Below are 6,352 nucleotides of genomic sequence, written 5' to 3'. Positions count from 1 at the left end.
TATGGTCTTCTCTCTTTTTTCAGTCCCACACTTAGCTTTATTACTTGGACACCCTTGGCCTTTTAGATGACCTCAAACGGACCCCGAACAGGCCAAAAACTGACCTCGTAGTGCATAGTTGTCACCTTTTTGCATCATCCGCACACCTGGCACTCAGCTTTTTTCCAATAATGCATCTCGCCACCACGTGAAGTGGCCCCAAAAATTAGTCCTAATGATGACCTTTCTGCGCAACTCTCACAAGAAAACACCCACGTTGCAATGTTTTGCCCATGTGAGGTGTGCAGAATCGCCACCTAGTCTTGTGTTTTGGAGTGAGCTTGTGTATGTGTGAAGGGTGTGCGGATTCGCCATCCTTTTGTGATGCCTAAGTACTAAGCCGCTATACCCCCTCCCTCACTCTCTCTCTCTCTCTCTCACTTGATCTCATTCCCTTTCCTTTTCATCATTACTCCCAAGCATCCATCTCTCTTGGATGAAAACTTTGTTATGGTGGTGTGTTGTTTGCGTCCTAGCCGCTGAAGCTAGGTGGTGCCCCCTGTTTGCTTTACCATGACAGGCTCGAGGCGCGCCATTCGGTCCCCGGTATTTTAGAGGCCGTCGGGGTTCGGGGTTCGCTTTGCTCCCTTCATTTGGTGCCCCCACTGAGGATCTTTTCATGAAACCCTTCAGTTTACAAGACTGAAACCCCTAAACTATTGTGAATGGATGAATGGCTAGCAGGATTTACTAATTGGACGACAGAAGAAGAAGAGCTCCAAGCACAACTAGACGAACTCCGCATCTCCATCGAAGCTCGAGTGCCAGGCGTAACGGTAATTGATTTGCAGTGGGAGAGTCAACCAACACGCCAAACCCAGTGGATATACATAGGCCAAGTGCCAAGAAGAAGAAGGAGAAGGTCGAAACCATGTCCGCAACCTACAACCAACCCACAACAACAAAATGAAAGGAGCTCTACACAATAGAGAATCAACACTATTCTACTTTGAGAATCGGGTAACTCAAGTCACCGAGGTAATTATCGCAGTCAGTTTTCAAGTCGCACCTGATGCTGCAGCACAGATAACAGAATCATTGGCTCACACTCTCACTAGAGAAACTAGGGATCTACTGAGTTTGTTTCAGGAAAGAACACCACCCTCTCCCACAAGCTTGGACAGTGAATAGCACCTCTAAGCTTCACATGAATCAGTACAACCTACCTCAAAACAGATCACACATACCAACACGTGTACGCTCAATCAAGGTAATACTGGATTTGAAGGCTCACTAACAGCACTTCATTGACACCATGCTGGGTGGGGAGCGATTTTTTGAGGTTCTGGCATCAGATCAACCATTTGTCTTACCTTTGGTACAAGGCAATGTATCGTTTGAAGTTTTAATCTATGCCCTAGTATAAGAGGGTATACACGCCTCCTTGTAAATAAGAAAAAAACTTATGCAAGTTAAGCAGTGTGTCTTTCTAGCTCTCTCTCAGTAATCATGGCAAGTGTAGCATTTCCAACATTTAAAGGAAAGAAGGGGGAGGATTTGGTAACAGACTTCCTAGATGACTTTGAAGTAGCATGTGTAGTGAGAAACAAAGATACGGATGAATCTCGGGTTAGAATCTTTAAGCATCTCATGAAGCTAGAAGCTAGATGATGGTACAATGCACTTCCACAAGCAACCAAGGATGATTGGGAACCCTTAAAAACCGCTTTTAAGAGGCGCTTTGGGGGAGGTACCACTTCAGAAAAGTTGTGGGACAAGTTGAGAGACTTGAAGCAGGAGGGTTTTTTAGAATATGCCACCTATGAGTCCAAATTTGTGGATTTGTGGGAACGGTGGGTTGAGTCATTGGCAAGGGGGGAAGCTGCACCCGATTTCCTAAAAAAAGATCGGTTCATGCATGGCTTATGGCCGCTTCTCAAGGAGAAGGTGAAAGGTAGATTCCCGGCTACGTACGAGTTAGCCGTTGAGATTGCTCGCCTTAAGGACAAGAAGCTGCGAATGAAAGCCAAAGAAACCGAGTCAACAGAAGCAGGAACATCGCGTCGACCAGCAACTACGACAACCACCATACCACCACCACCGGCTCTTGGGGTAAGAGATGACCAACAAGATATGTTGGCCCATATTACTGACCAACTGTAGAATTGGTCTGTCCACTTAATACAGCAAGGGAGGAGTCAAGAAAGAGATCAAGACCCTGGAAGTGCACGACGACAAAACAGGGAGTATCATTGCTACAACTGCGGAGAAGACGGTCACGGTATGTACTACTATCCCAAACCATGACAAAACTATAATAGAGGAGGTAGGAGGAACCAATTGTCACCCCCTAGAGAAAGAACACCCCCACCCCGAGCACCACCCCCACCAACACATGCAAATTCTACGTCCACCCCAAACACCACTACAAGCATACATCCCACCTCTTCCACCAGCCCCACCACCTGATCGCCCTGTAAACATCATAAGGCTAGAAGAGAAAGGAAAAGCTGTAGTAGTGGATCCACCCAGAGCAAAGGAGAGGGACAAGGGTAAGGAGAAGGTAACCTTTTTAGTACCACTTGAGGCCATGACTGTGAAAAGAGCTAGGAGGGAGAAGGCTACACAATCAGATAATGAGAGAAGCATGAGAGGAGAAACTAGCAAGAGGCCATCCAGGCCACGACGGAAATTGGGCATCACCGACTTCCAGCTAGGGGAAAGTTCTAAGCCCTATGACCTAACATTGGATGTGCCAGAGCAAGGACCGAAGATTACATGGCCACAACTGCTACATCTTGTACCTAAAGTAAGGCGACAATGGTCTAAAATGGTAAGTACAAGACGCTCCAAAACAAAGGTAGCCGGAGCAATTTCGGGATGCAACATGGATGACATCCTTCCAATTGTCGACATAAACATAAAAGGAAAGAGGGTTGGAAACACCTACATTGATGGAGGTGCACAAATCTGTGTAATGAGCGAAGATATGATGCTTCGATTAGGGCTCGAGGTTGACAGGCCTTCTCCATGCAAGGCAAAGATGGCAAACAACGCAAAAGTAAAGTGTGTGGGTGTGGTAAGTGCCGTGAAAATCAAAGCTTTCAACACTGAGGTAGAGGTAGATGTTTTTGTGATGCCTACTAAGGGGGAAGGCTATCCACTAATTTTGGGAAGGCCATGGTTGATGGCCATGAAGGCAAAACAGGACTGGGGTACTGGCCTTCTACGCATGACCGGTAAGAAAGGGGAGACAATCTACTACGACATGAGGATTGGCAAGCAGAAGCAAATGAATCTGGAAACATCGGCATATGAAACCACTAGCGAATCTTCCAGTTCTGAGGAGGAGACCACATCCACCGACGAAAGTGACAGTTCTATTGATGTGATGTGTATCATTATGAAGGATCCACAAAGGGTAAGCACAACTGGTGATCCATCACCAAAAGGGCAACCCAATGAAGAGGAGAGCAAATCACCTGGCCTAGGAGGAAGTAGGTTGAAGGGTATGTTGTCTACGGAATTAACACTTGAGGAGAAAGATAGTTTTTTGCAAATGTTGATGGGATTTCCTAACCTGTTCATTAACAACTATGAAAGAATCACAGGCATTACAGTGGTGGAACATCATATTAAGCTGAAGGAAGGGGTAAAACCAGTTGTGCAAAATCTACGACGATTGGGGGTCATACAAGAAAAGGCACTCTTGGCCGAGGTAAGGAAACTGCTGGAGGCGGGATTCATCTATCCTGTAGAAAACTCAGAATGGGTGTCACCCGTAGTGGTGACGCCTAAAAGGAATGGTAAGTGGAGGGTCTGTGTTGACTACAAACCACTAAATGCAGCTACAAAGAGAGACCACTTTCCTCTCCCTTTCTTGGATGAAATTCTGAATGAAGTAGCGGGTTTTGAATGCTATACCGTCTGTGATGGTTATTCTGGATACTTTCAAATACGCATAGCCTTGGAAGATCAGCTAAAAACCACTTTTATCACGCCATGGGGTTGTTTTGCATACAGGGTTATGCCATTTGGTCTCACAAATGCACCTGCCACATTCCAAAGATATGTCACATATGTTTTTCAACCGTTCTTTGGAACATCCATAAGAGTGTTCATTGATTATTTTTGTATATAGAGCTCCCGTATTTCACATTTAGAAAAGGTAACTGAAGGTTTGGCCAGGTTGCAGAGCCTAGGTGGGCAATTAAATGTGGATAAATGCCACATTGGGGAGAGTAAAGTCATTCTACTAGGCCATGAAATTTCAGCAAAAGGCATCAACGCCGACCCAAGTAATTAGGTGTCCGCACTCATAGCCCTACCTTCACCAACGACCGCACACAAACTGGTCTCTTTTCTACAGAAGGTGAGGTACTTAAGTAGATTCATACATCTACTATCACAACTTGTTCTACCACTGCAACAACTCACTCAAAGATCAACTTTCACTTGGGACAAGGAAAGCGAACATCACTACAACAAGGTAAAGAAGGTCTTAGCCACTCTACCAACTATCTCACCACCTAAGTGGGATGAAAAATTCTATGTCACCTCAAGTGTTGGTGATGACTCATTGGGGGCTGTGCTACTCCAAAAGGATACGACGACATCTTTCATGAGGCCAATCTACTTCTCTAGTTGAATGATGACAGCAGGAGAGAAAGGTTTCACCCATGTGGAACACTTAGTCCTAGCTCTTAGATTTGCAACTACAAAGTTTAGGTCATATTTGCTGCCTAAGCAATTTGTGATTCTAACCACGGATGAAATATTTCCCTATGTTGTACAACACATGGATGTGTCTGCTAGAATTACTAAATGGCTAGTTCGTCTGTAAGAGTTTGACTACACGGTACAGGTAGAAAGCACGGCAAGGGCAAGTTTGGCGGGACTCATGACCTACCAAATCTTTGAAGGGAAGGAGAAGAAATCTAAGGAAGGAGAAGTCCGATTACCTCCAGTACCACCGATGGTAGAAGAAGCATACTCTCTCTACTTTGATGGAGCCTACAAGCGAGCGTCCGACAAAGCAGCTGCAGGCATAGTGGTCTTTGATGACAAAGGGACAAAGGTATTTTCGTTGGGCCAATTGTTAGATTCACATTCTAACAATGAAGCTGAGTATGCAGCACTAACCAAGGGTCTACAATGGTGTGTCTCGCAAGGTGTACAACGCCTTAATGTATTTGGGGATGCTCTACTTCTGGTAAGGCAAGTAAATGGACCATGGACATGCAAGAATCCTAGTTTAAGGACTCACTTAAGTGGTGTAAAAACCTTGTTGGGTGAGTTTGAAGAAGTTCAAATACACCATATCCCAAGGGCTCAAAACCAAGAAGCAGATGCCCTAGCAAGTGAAAGACTATAGGAAGTGGTGGTTGGAGCAATAAAACTAAAGCTCCCTCTATTTCAAGGCAGTGATACCTTGCCTGACATCATGCATTTTTTGGAAACAGGGGAATGCCCATTAGATTTAACAAAGGGACAGAAGCAATGGCTGACGCGGAAGGCCACAAGGTATCGACTCATCAATGATGGTTTGTACTGTAAGGGTAAGGACCAAATACTCAGGAAGGTCCCTCTCTCTCACGAAATCACGGGAGTAATTGCTAGCTGTCACGATGGGGTTTGTGGTGGTCACTTTGCCCTAGACATAACAAGTAGGAAAATCTTGCAGACAGGCTTCATATGGCCTAGCCTCAACCGTGATGTACACCATTGGTGCAAAACGTGTAAGTTGTGTCAAAAGGCCGGAACTAGGTCACTTATGCCTGAACCACAGACACCTATTCTCTCATATGGCCCATTTGAAAAATGGGGTATCAATGCCATTGGGCCATTACCTAGGGCCAACTCAGGAAAATTCTACATTATCATGGGGGTCGACTACATGACTAGATGGGCAGAGGCTACAGCCACCACTAGAATCACAGCGGTAGAGGTAGCTAAATTTATCTACGAGCACATATGCTGTAGGTTTGGCACACCTTTAGAGATCATCTCTGATAGAGGGCCAGGTTTCAGAGCAGACTTGGTAGGAGAATTAATGCAGAAACTGGGCATTACAAGGAGGCACTCTTCACCATATTACCCTCAATGTAATGGCCTAGTTGAAAAGGTAAATGGAATGGTTTCTAAAATTATTACCAAGCAGGTAAATAATAATGATGGGGGATTTTCACAAGCCAAGCTCCCATACCCCTCTTCTCTCGTACCCACCCCATGAAAACCCCATCTTATGGAGGGAGTGATAAAAAGCATTGCAAAAAGTAACAAAAAAATAAATTATGATTATGTAAATATATAAGAAAGGCAAAATAAGCCACCTCATGCCTGCAGGGTAGCCTATCCCCACCTTGCCTCCTTT

This window comes from Adiantum capillus-veneris, chromosome 29 (assembly GCF_014529385.1).
Source record: "Adiantum capillus-veneris isolate H3 chromosome 29, ASM1452938v2, whole genome shotgun sequence".
In the NCBI taxonomy this organism is placed as follows: domain Eukaryota; kingdom Viridiplantae; phylum Streptophyta; class Polypodiopsida; order Polypodiales; family Pteridaceae; genus Adiantum; species Adiantum capillus-veneris.
This window is presented reverse-complemented; position numbering follows the sequence as displayed.